We start from the raw sequence: 12,722 nt of genomic DNA, 5'->3' as shown, positions 1-12,722 counted from the left end.
CCATTTCAAACACCGAGCAATGATGTTAACAGTCATGCAATTACGGTTTAGTAATCATATTGTTAGAACATAATAGGCTAAGTTTCAACTTTAGTACTTTAATTAAGAAATGTCTTTGGTCAGCTAGTAGCAGCAGTGCTACTAGGACGAGTGGAGAGGGCAGTTCTTGAAACAAGAGATGCTGCTGCACGTTTCAGACTCCAGTCTGGTTTTGAGGCCAATGACTTGTGTACAGCTGGAGCTATATAGGGCTGCCTTCCAAACAGTTTAATACAACTTTCTCACTCTCCCTCTCTAACACTGTAGAAGAAAGGTGTAATAACATTAGACTTGGAATATTCTAATCCTAAAGAGGACCCTAACATAAAGAGAAAGAACTACTATCATCCCCAACGGCATCCACCTTTCCCTGATTCACTGCAGAACTCAATTAGAAATCTTCTCAGGCTCCCAGTTAAGAATTTCAAGCAGTTTGCTTGTGCCAGGGAAGTTGACCAAAACTCTCAAGTTTTGACCAAAACTCTAAAATGCAATGAAAGAAAGGATTTCTTTATAGAACACACAGGTCTTCAGACAAGCAAACCCTCATACAATCCTTTAGTATCTACCAGTTTCAACTGTCTTGTGTCCTACAGTCTTTCCAAGAGACAAAGCGCAGGGGCCTAGCTTTTCATTCTTGTAAATAGCATCATGAAGCAAGACATGATCCTCAGAAATGTTGAGAGCAGAGGGATGTCTTCAGAGCTCCCTGCTATCAACCTGCCTATTCATAAGAGAAACAAAGAGTGCTAAGTTGCTTCTGCAGGCAGTGACTAAGTGCTTGGTCATGTAGATGCTTGTGGTAGTGTTGAACAGGAAGAACACATTTGTAAAAATATGAAAAGAACATTAAATTCCAAAGATAAAGAATGCTACAAGCAGATTGAAGATAGGCAAGAAAAGCAAAAAAGATTACTTACACATCTAGATTGTCAGGACACGCTATCAATATTTCACAGCAGGGAAGTACTGTCTAAATCAATGGAATCTTGGGCTACAGTCCTGATATGCGATTTGTACAAAGTTCCAAAAGTATCGGTGGAACTTCAGACATTTGACAGGCACTGGTCACATGAATAGCCCTGAAGAATCAGGATTTTAAGATTATGGAAATAACATGCTTGTGCTACCACCATTCTTAAACGTAGTACCAAAACTAAGACCAAAACCTCAGTATTTGACAGAACTCCAGTAGTACGGGCCTTTTCTATAAAACAAATGGGAAGTCTTTACTCTCTTCTTAGTTATGGTTAGTAATTCTGTTACCTTTTTACTATTATTAATAATTCAGTTAATAAAGGCCTTATTCCTGAACCCATATTTTCATATTTTTAAAAAAAAATCAGAATAAAGTAAGAACCTTTAGAAAGGGTGGTAAACAGAAAATGTGTCATTTCTACTTCCCTCATGTGTACTCTGTCCCTGTATATAGTTGTATTAAACAAGGTTTGTGCCTACTGAAAATATTTTTCAAAGCACAGTTAAAACAAACACAGTCCATCTCTTAGAATGAAAACAGCTCTGACAGAAACCTACATTACAGTTGCAGCAACGCCCTTTGGGCACGCTTTACTGCACATTACTGTGCTTCTTGGGTGGTTGAAGGCGTGAGACCTATTATGATGCAATAAGGCATGCCCTATTGTGTTTTAGTACTCAGAAGAACCACACAATTATCAAATTAACACTTCATTCACTTTGTTTTATTGAACCTAAGCTATACCATATTTTACAATTCTACAGTGACTTGAGCTACTGTGGCTTACGAGTAAATTACAAAACAGTAGTTTTATGAAGTCCTGTTTTGGCTAAGAAAATATAACTTGGTTTTGCTAGCGATAAGATTTGCAGGTTAAACAGAGTTTCATTAATTCAGAGTATGAAGTTAGCAAGGCCTGCTGAGATAATTTAAGGATTCAATGTGTAGAGAACAAGTTTCCAAAATTGTTTCTGGAGCAGTGAGATGGCACTTTTATGCCTTTCCTTCCTTTTGTACATGAAACCATTGTATCCTTTATAGCTAACCTTAAAATCGATTAAAAATACAGTGAAGAGCAGAATCAAATGCAAAATTTGCAAAAAGTATAATTAGGAATAATAATTATAATTAGGAAACATAGTTGTGCTAAATGCATTAACAAAACTGTATTTGGTACTAGTTTTTTTACGAAAAATTACATACCTTGAAAGGCTGAATTAACTGGTTAAAACCAGCAACAGCCGTAAAATTCTCCACAGCTAAGTTCTGCTATGAAATTCACGGCCTGGTAGTGAAGAGAGACACTTAAAGAAGGCATCCTTTTTGCATCCATATGCATGTCACACTGAATCAGAATTTTAGCTGCTACTATGGGGTTTGCTCAGCTGGAAAAGTATGTAATATATTGCAAGGTTTATCCCAGGATTCCCATTTATATTTAGATTCTTCACCTTATTTGGGTCACAAGTTTCATTGTCAAGGAACAAAGGTACATCCCGCCAGACACTCCAGTATATGGGTTTATTTTCTTCAGGTAAAGAGAAGGTTTAAAAAAAATTATTGACTAAAACATTTTATTAATGCACAGATACTTTTACGTTTGTGCCTGGGTAATAATATTAAACAGAATAACATGTCTTCCTAGAAAGCATGGCACACTGGACATGTGACAAAACACTGTACACACTATTCAAAATTGAGATTATTAGCTCCTTTCCTGGTGTTGCTGAAGGAGTGAATGTCACTGTCCGAAGGCCAGGAACTGTGTTCTTCCCAGGTATGCTATATAGACCCCGTTTTGAAGTGTACCCTCCCCAAGGATTAGTTGTCTCCTTATGCAATTATACAGTAGAAAACATTTATACTTTACAGTAAATGCTAATTATTATGATTCTCAGGCAAACAGTGTAACTAAAGAGGGCAGTTTCTCATCTGGTAAAGACTTTCTAGAGCTGTGTTGTCATCAGCTGAAGTTCTAGCCTTGAATCCAGAGAGGGACAAATACATAAAAATGTGAAGTGCCTTGATACAGATATGTTCTACCTTTCAAATAGTTACAATTCAGAAAATATTTCCTTAGTGTGTGTAAAAACCATGAATATTGATTTTTTTAAGTCTACTGCAAGATTAAGCGTCCAAAGGTGGGGGTCCATAATTAGTAAATGTAAAGACCTCCTCTTGAAAAATAAAGGATTTTGTCTTTCAACACAAGGTAAGTGGTAATTTGCCCTTGACACTGGCATACGCAAATGTCAGTTTTCCTCAGTGGCTAGAAGTTACTGAGCAGAACATGTAAGATCACTAGTGGAGTGCACTAAATCTCTCAGGATTCATCCAGCCTTTTGGCCCTCCTCCCACACATGGACTCAACTATATTCTCAATTCCTGAATAGATTAGCTGTCAAGCTTACATTAAAGATATAAAGCCTAATTAGAAGGAAAGGCCAAACTGTTTCACTCCGCAGTTCATTCACATATTACCCCCTGATGCTCCGGTAGCACCACTGACCACAGGCAGGAGGACAGCACGGTTCACACTCACCATGCAGTTAACTGTGCACCTCCAGTAGCCAAGCACAGGTCTGCCAGTGCCAGTTTTGGTGTTTATCCATCCCTGCTGACCCTCCTCTTTTCTTCCATTTATGTATGACTCAGTGTCACACTCTACAAGAGAAGCTTTATCCTTTTCTTCCCAGTAGGTAGGCCAGAAAGATCTTTAGCTATGAATTTTCAAAAGTTAACAAACAAAAATGTTGACTTAACAAAGATTTTATCAGCTTTGCCTTAATTGCTAGAAGGCAATGACTAGCGATAAAAATCATATGCCTTATTAATATATAAATAAATTATGATAGCAGCCTCACTGTCTCTAGGAGGTTGGCTGAAAAACAGCTTGTCATGGACGGGTGGCATTTACTTTTCTATCTGTCAATATTTGGAGGATTTTATTACTTTGCAGTGCCAAGTTCAAAATGGCTAATGGAAATATTAAAATGGAATTAATCTAACTAACTAAATAAAACTAGTTCTTTGTGTGTTATTCCCTTGGAAGAGACTTAATGTGCTTTCTGAAAGAAAGCTACAGTGGGAAAATGGGTTACATTTAAGTTTATATGATGTTCATTTACTTTCTCTGAGAAACTTTCTTTTCCAAGCAGAGGCAAGCTGTGGTGCTTTATAATTACTATACCTCAAATACTTACACTCTGATATACACTGAAGAGAAGGTTAGAAGTGGCCAGAGGGTTCCCTGCTCCACTAACTTACGAAATGTTCTACTCTGGGAAAACAGCAGTACTACAGCGGCAAGTAATGACCCATGCCAACAACATCACTGCACTGCAATAAGTCAATGCTACAAAGTTCTGCCAGTCTAGCAGTGGCGGCCAAACACGAAAATTACACGCACCTCTAGCTGATACTGCGGTGTTTAACAAAACTCCAGGTGTCAACAGAAGACCTTTGTCAAAAGGGAACCCTCTTGTCAAGTTAGCTTTGCTGCCTGCAGTGACAGTGCAACTTCATCACCTGTGGAATGGATGCAGCATGCATTTCCTGTGGGGGACTCCATCAACATCACTAGAATAGTTGCTGTTCAGAGCCAACAACAAGAATATTTATAGGCAATTTATGAAAGAATCATAGAATAAGATAATCAATCTTCCTTTACAGTTCTCATTGCACCATTTTTAACTTCATTTAACTTCTATCCTTTTCAAAAGAGTGTAATGAGTTACTTACAATAAAGAAATACACAACTGTCTTCATTTCCACTTTAGAAAGCAGAAAACAAAAGATCCAGGAAATTAAACAAAACTTTGAAAACTCCGCACGTATTGACTGCAGAAAGAGAGCCTAAGTGAAGAATCGGCAAGGAACCAGAAGCCGGGACACACAAAACATGATCTCATCTTCAAAGCAGCAACTACTCAAGCCGAGAAGATTTAGGGAGCTGTGGGAGGCAGACAGACATGCATCAGGTATCTGCAACAGATCTCCTGTTGCGCACACATGCAGGGGTGATCTGTAGTGGATCACATGGTTGTTACCCACAAAGCTCTCTTGTAGCTGTTATCACAGATGCTTAAGTAGTTTCCAAGGGGAGCATAGGCAGAAACAAGTCAAACTAATACTGCACATGGAACTTGAGGATTATAAATAAACTTTCCCTTTTAGGCATCAAAATACACAGCATGTGTTTTACAAGTACATGTCATGGTTTGGGATGGGTTGGCCAATGACAAGACAACAGATGCTCTCCCCTAAATCTCTCTCCAAGGAGAGGAAGAAGAGAGATAAAGAAATTCATGAGTTTAGCAAAAACCAAACTACTGTAACGAAATATTAATAATAAAATAAAAAGGAAATAATGAAATAGACACAAATATACACAAAACCGTATCAGACTCCCAGGGAGATGTCACTGACAGGCACTGGGGAAAGTTCCAGACTGGGCTCAGTGACAAATGGGAACTGGAACACGCCGACCATGATCAAAAGGCAGATGAGCTGACAGGGTCCTCCTCAGACATCAGTCACTGAAGAAAGAGAACCACGGAAGATGTAGTCCACTGACGAAGCACCCACTAGCAAAGATCCAAAGAAGAAGAGCCAAAGACAAAGAGGCAACCCGGCACTTTTTGTTCCTCAGCCTTTACACTGAGCATGGCAGATGGGATGGAATACCCTTTTGGTCAGGTTTGGGTCACCTGACCTGTCCACTCCTCCCCACAGGTGTGACCCCTCCACAGGGTAAACAACCAAGTCAGCTGATCCTGGTTGCCACAGCAACAAGTAAGGGCAAGAGCATCTCACTGAACAGAAAGTTAGCTCTGCTGCACCCCAAACCAGGGCAGTATATTAAGAAAAGAAGGGAGTGGGAAGAGAGTGTGGTACAAATTTTCATTAGGTTCACTCATCTTGTTCTTGTATTGCATTATCCATACAGTTAGTTCCAGTTCCCTTCCACTTACTTCCATTCTACTTCCATGTTAGAAGCATGTCAGCTTTTTCATTAAACACTCAGTCTGAGTGAAAACACACAAAGTGTAGGACTTTTTGGCACCTTGGAAAGATTTACGACAATTTCTCCTTCCCTTCCAAAAGCCTATATGAAATCCGACCCACTTCATTCTGATCTTTTAAGATACCACTATTGGTATCAGCACCTCAAAGTCTTCAGTGTCACTGCAGGGAGCCTCCTGCAACTACGCAGAGATATTATTAGTCCACAAGTGATAGATGCAATCCATCTATTTCTAATTTAATACAGAGAACCACCCAGGACATTCAAGTCACTGGAGAGGAATGTGGCTGAGATTGAAGGCAGAGTTTATGTGAGCTATGCTCCACCTAGAGCTAGGCTTCTTCACCTATTTCTTTTTTCAAACGCCCCAATTTAAAAAAAAATCAAGAGGATAAATAGGAATTGTAACCCCATACAGCTGTAAAGGACAGGTATTCACTGGGCTACATTTTGTAGATTTCCAAGTGATGGTGCTGGCATCAGGGAGAAATTATTGAGATAGAACTATCTGCGTTTCTTAATCTGCTTTAACTTGGTTAACTAGTATGCTGTTATTCCATTTCATAGATGGGAATATGGACATAGATTAACAGGCATTTATCTAGGGTCCTTTATCACTCACTGATAAAACTGCTCTTAAAACAAATTGCAACTTTTTCTCTTGTTTTCCAACTACCGAGATATGCTGTCTCCTGCCATCATTGCCTTCAATGGAACCCTTTCCACTCTTCCCTTAAAATTTTCTCTGAGCACCAGGCCAACTGACACACACACTGGAGAGATCCAAGCACCATAACTCGTTCCAAATGAGTTAGAACAAAAAGGCCATAACTGACTCACTATGAGATACCATAACATTTTTTTCTCAGAGGCAGTTATGGTGCCAGTACATTACCTTAGATGAGAATAAGGCGAAGCCAGGCATCTTAGTCATTGCTTCACAGGGTGAAACAATACCGAACCATGGATTTCAAATTGTGGCAGATGCCACTGGTGACTTTCCAGACTGTAGCATACATGAGTCATGAATTTAACTACGGTAAAATAGTTTCAGAACTCGGATGCCAGAAGCCAAGATGCTCATCCATATCCAAAAGCCTTGAAACTTTAAATGTTGATTTACAGTACGTAAGGATAGTAAGATAACGTGATCCTTAGCCTAGTTCTGCTTTGTAATTGCTTGCAAAAATATGCAATTCATAGAACAAATTAACTTTTTAGCCATAAACATTCTTCTGACCAAGTCTCACTGTCAGCAGTATAGCATTAGCTGGGTAATCTGCCAGGACTGGGCTTATTAATGCAACATCAGTCTTGCTCTTAATTCACACTTTTTTATACCTTGAATTGGTATGCAAAAGATCTCATGTCTGCACTGTTCAATATAAGACCCTACATTCAAGACTACATAACACAACTGCTCAGAAGTTAAACAAATGCACTTGACCTCAGAATGAAAGGCAATGATTAGCGTTAGGTTTTGTCAACACTCTCCCTTGTGCGTTTCCTGGCAGCATCAGCTCCTCCTGTCACTCACCTTTCAGGGATATTTGGTTGTCAGTCTCCCTGCAGAAAGACTTTGCTGTAAGACTCAGCTATAACAGAATGTTATCTCCTTAATTACACATGTAGCTCTAAGAGTAAAATCACAAATGCTGGCACTGGACTGTCACGCTGCCAAAAATGTAACAGCATATAATGTTATACTATTTGCAATTAAATGGTATCAAGATACGGTCACTGCAAGAGATATAAAGATCTCAATCCCATTAATATTGAGCCATGCCATCTCCAGTCTGCAGTTACAAAATCAAGAAGTTAAAGGAGTGTTAAGCCTACAGAAAGATTCGCATACTGGGTGTGGCCTTGTGTTCCAAAATTATTTTTCCACAAACTGATGAAAAATGTGTTGACAGTAATTATTCATAATCTTTCAATAAACCAGTTTTTCCCTATAGTCTCCTGGGTTGTAATGAACTTGTTCATTGAGTGCTCTGATCTTGCAGATGGAAATGTGAATCTTGTTGGTGTTGTGGTATGGCTTAGGTATACGCAAGTGTAGTTCTGTGGGAACTAGCTTTCTGCATAGCAAAAAAACCCCAACATGAGTTCTTGGTCTGGACTCAAGTTTGTTTTCTGTCAGGTTGTGGCTGAACCAGCTGAAGCAGCTCTTAAATCTGTATTTTCTATATACCAGATAGCCTCTTCAGATCATTATAATAGGATCACACGTTCTTTTAAAAATATTCTGTGGAGTAGGTTTTCATTTTGATGGGACAGCACTACTTTTGCTGAATTAATTTAGCTGAATACGTTGAACTGAACTGTAGGTCTTCAAATTCATTTCTCTTCACTTTAAGAAAATTCTCTGATGCTAGAATGAGTTTATTACATTTATACATTTGTTGGCCAGTTAAGATAAATATTAAAGGTAGGGTCTGTAAAAATTGGTGAACTTGCTCATAGAATTTAAAAGATTAGCTATACCTTGAAAGCCCATACTACTGTCTATGTGGTGACCTGTGGTCCATGCATCCTTTCTTCTTCCAGGAACTGTTCCAAATATTTTTTTTAGCATGCAGGTACCACCAAGGTGATTTCATGGTGTTTATATTTCCAGGGAATTTGACTCTCTGCAGTTTATAGCCTGGAACACTTTCTCATGCTTGTCGTTACAAAAAAGGAGATATACTGACAGCACGTCATTCTCATTCCATGTGCTTTTCTGATTTCCTGAAGTGCTGCTTATGCACTTCCATTATGAAGTCATCCTTACTCCTCGTGTTGCTTTGCTGTCAAATTCAGAATCTTGTCACTGACACTGATGAGTGATCTCCATGTTTGCCCGGCCATTCCTTGACAGGTCTAATACTGTTACACTTGTTCCTGACGGACTGAGGGGGTAAAAAGCCTGGCTAGTGCCCTTCAGAGTTCATCAATATTGTTTTCAGCCTATGGGGTTGCAAGAAATACCATCGTGCACTGTTCCCTTTTCTTATTACTGTGCCAAAAAACTTTTTGGCACTTCTGTAGAGTTATCATCCCAGCCAAGGAAATGGCAAGTGAATTTCACCTTCCAACTATCCAAACATTTTGGTGGACTGGGAGGGAGATGAGGAAGCAGTGAGCAGAGCGCCAGTAGAAGGACAACAGCGCAATAAGTGGGATTCTGTGTCAATCTCTTTCACGCTGATGGCAGTGCTGCAAGACGTTATAATGGTTCAAGTATCAGAATCAGATTATCTATTCCAGGCACCTGAAATGCGATCCTCTATCACAAAAAATCTCTGCAAACTCATAAGAAACTGAGCAATGACTGAAGACAAAAAACAGCGGCCAAGGGCTATTTTCTTATGAAACAATTTCAGACAGTAGCTGAAAATGTTAGTGAAATTATTCTGTAATGATATTGCATCTTTATGCTCCAGAAGCAGATACAAACTATGATTAAAAAAACCAGCTCCTGCATTACTAGTAGGATACCTCAAGAAAGGTGTAGTCTGACACTGTGGTGAGTGTCCTGAAGTGCAGTTATATAGTAGCAGAGGCTGGGACATGATTATAACCATTTTTTATTTTTTTTTTCTTAAGGGTGCTCTTTCAGATTAATTCCTTGAACTATTAGTTTTACCCTAGAAAAGTGATTTCCTACAAGCCAAAATTTTGCTGTTTCGCACACAAAAATGCGTAAAGCCAGAAAGACTGCCAAGCACGTGTGGGAGAAGCACAGGCAAACAGTAAAGAATAGCACACAGGAACATGTTTACCTGTGGTTCTTCCAGCTTTACACAACTGTAAAGTTGTAACGCCTAAACTGTGCCAACAAATATTGCAACACTTAAACCAGTAGAAGCCATTAGATATCCCTGATTAAAATATAAAAGTGTTCACAAATCAAGAACTAGGAAGTAAGACTGCCTCATCATCCGATCTTTTCTGTACTATCATTCACATTCAGTTCAGAAGGTGGCATTACAGACATTATATCATGTAAGTTATTTTGCATGTCTAACAAGTATTACCTTGACATACATGATCAAAAGCTAACTGACACTTTTCATGAAGATGCTATAAGTCTCGCATGTGCTTAGTCTGTTTTTCAGTTCATCAGTAAGTGGGGTACCAAGAGATCTGGAATGTTCCGCGCAGTTGAGATCCATCCTGAGACACAAATTACATTAATTGAACAAAAAAGCAAACATGAGAATGAGGTGTCCTATACACCCAAAGTTTATTGCTATGAACTTTTTCTAAAAGACAGCACAAAGGCCTGGAGAATCATGTATGCTGTTGACTTATGCTTAGCCATCTTGCTTTGTTTACATACTTCAGATGTTGCTGTTGAACCCTCCTCTAGGCATGAAAGATACCTTGAAATTTTACCAAAGGCAAAGGTAATACACGTGCAGTTTGCAAAATTATTTAATTACTGTGCAGTTGGTTGGCAGGAGTAATGCTGAAAAGACAGACAACTAAGTTGTAATCAGGTGTATGCCACGTTATATTTCAATGAAAGGAAAATAAAATATGGCTGATGCAAATCCAAGACATTACAAATGCCCAGACTACTGAAAACTGAGGTCAAAGTTTCTGAAGCTATTCAGGCAATGAACTGTTCATATATAATCAAGAACCAACTTTCCATCAAGTTCTAAGTGACTGTATTTTACTTCATTATTTCACTTATGTCCTGAAAGAATCTAGTAGTAGAGTAGCTTATTGGTTTTGTTTGCTATTTCTGGCTCCTTTAGATTGAGGAACAAACTTCAGATTTTCTGATTTACAGTAAATAGTGGGGAGGATGACTATGAGGATTTTATTGCTGCAAAACTGGCATATCAATAAAATTATCTCCGTATTTCTAAGTTTTCACTGTGCTCCAAAGTATAAAGTTAGATTTCAGTGCTGACACCACAAATTAAATGGGATGTGACACCTTTCATTCCACCCCTATCTCACAAACACTACCTCAGGTTCTGGAAGGCATAACCACAGCAGTCTCTTGGTCCCTAATTTCAATCTTGTTAACACATACTAAGGAGGAGTAAAAAGAAAATTTTCTGAAGTTCTTGTGCAAGAAAGCCTTATTCCTGCCTGATGATTTGTCTAGCCCCAGAATCCAAACTACAATCATAGGATTATCAAACACCTTCGTATTTATGAAAAGAAGTTAGATTAATATATCTATAGGAAACTTGAGCCTCAGCACCCCATAGATCATGACTTACTGAACAGTTCTGAATTCACTCACCCTAATAGCATCTCATTTCAAATGTAATTTATGCCTAAATACCTCATGCTTCACACCAAAATGCTTCCGCTGCTTGTTTCACTTGTCATTTTCCAGCGAAGTGTCAATGAAATGCCATCCTGAGTGGAAGTGTCTAAGGGCAACAGAAGGGAAACAGACAAAATAAATACAAAAATTCCAAAGAAGCCAGTCAACATAGTAGATTTATCATCCCAAAGGCAAACAAGGGCCAAAACCATTTAACAGCACCACCTCCCAAATCATAACAAATTCTGTAACAATCATTTTATTTAATATTTTGGGGTTCGTTCTTGGGAGAAGAGACACTTTGTCCAACACCAACTTTCTGGTTGCCCATGTGATACAGAAGCTGTTCCTCGCAGATGTGACGTTATGATGGAGGGGGAATACTGACCCTCACCTCTTCCCATATTCTTCCGTAAGAACAGAACTCTGTAACCTCAAGAAAACTCCAGCAGCAAGGTGAGATTTGCACTGACTTCACAAATAGCGATTCTACACCTGAACTTAGCTGGGGAGATGAACGCTACCAGCCAGGAAGGGGATGAAAAGGGTCAACCCTGCTGTGTCCCTAACGCTGCTAGCGCAGACCACCTTCGCAGCTCCTGAGGAGACCGAGGAGCCTCACTCGCCGAGGGGACCAGCTCCAGCGCAGGTAAACCTGTACCGGGGAAGGGAACCGCGGAAAAAAAGGCTGGCAAAGAGGCTCGTTTTTGAGGCTTTTCAAGCCAGGGAAAGCCGCCAGGCCCAGCGGGTACCCGGCACTTCCGGGGGGCGGTGACGGCTGAGGGGGAGCGGGGCGGAGCCAGCGCTCCCGGCGGCAGGTCTGGACGAGGAGCCGGTGTGGGGGGGGTCACCGCTCCCGCCTCCTAAAAGGAGCCCTTCGGGAGAACAGCGACCTGGTCGCTGGGCGCTGAGCAAACAAGCAGCGAGTGGGCGCTCCCTGGGTGTCACCCGCGGAACCACCCGGCAGCACCAGGGGAGGGTGTGGGTCGGCGAGGCGACACCAGCGGCGGGCAGCCACCGCCGAGTGCGGCGCGGGACGGGCGGCCGCCAGGGGAGGAACAAGAGGAGAGCAGGCAGGCTAGGTAGACCGCAAAGAAACAGTCTCCACTCGGTCTGTAGCCAAAGCCAGAAGGAATAAGGCGACCCAAACGGACCTGACGGAGAGACGTGCAGCCGTCCAGGCGACGGGCTGCGTGGAAGGTCTGTCACTCCGGCAGGAGGACAGCAGAGACAGTGCCTGTGTGCGCTGCGACCACGTAAATGATCTGCTCAGCCCGGTGGCTGAGCTTAAGGAGGAGAAGCTTCTGGAGAAGCTGGCGAATCGTGGCATAGACAAGTGTACTCCTCGCTGGGTTAAAAACTGGCTGGATGGCCGTGCCCAGAGAGTTGTGGTTAATGGG

The 12,722-nt window shown here is 40.7% G+C and overlaps 1 long non-coding RNA gene across 2 annotated transcripts in view; it reads right to left on the bottom strand.

Annotated features, from left to right (window-relative positions):
- The window catches only part of LOC128911409 (uncharacterized), a 55,851-nt gene extending 43,798 nt beyond the window's left edge, over positions 1-12,053 (bottom strand). Inside the window, exons 1-2 of one of the 2 annotated variants that reach the window (XR_008467075.1) lie at positions 11,717-12,053; positions 11,338-11,428 (exon numbers count right to left, since the gene is read on the bottom strand). This is a non-coding gene — a long non-coding RNA (uncharacterized LOC128911409). The remainder of the gene's footprint in view (positions 1-11,337; positions 11,429-11,716) is intronic. The other variant, XR_008467076.1, reaches the window with a different exon arrangement.
- Positions 12,054-12,722: the final 669 nt, after the last annotated feature.

The sequence above is a fragment of the Rissa tridactyla genome, chromosome 6 (genome assembly GCF_028500815.1).
Source record: "Rissa tridactyla isolate bRisTri1 chromosome 6, bRisTri1.patW.cur.20221130, whole genome shotgun sequence".
NCBI lineage: Eukaryota > Metazoa > Chordata > Aves > Charadriiformes > Laridae > Rissa > Rissa tridactyla.
Note: the sequence above shows the minus strand (reverse complement) of the source record. Positions and strands in the feature narration are given on the sequence as shown.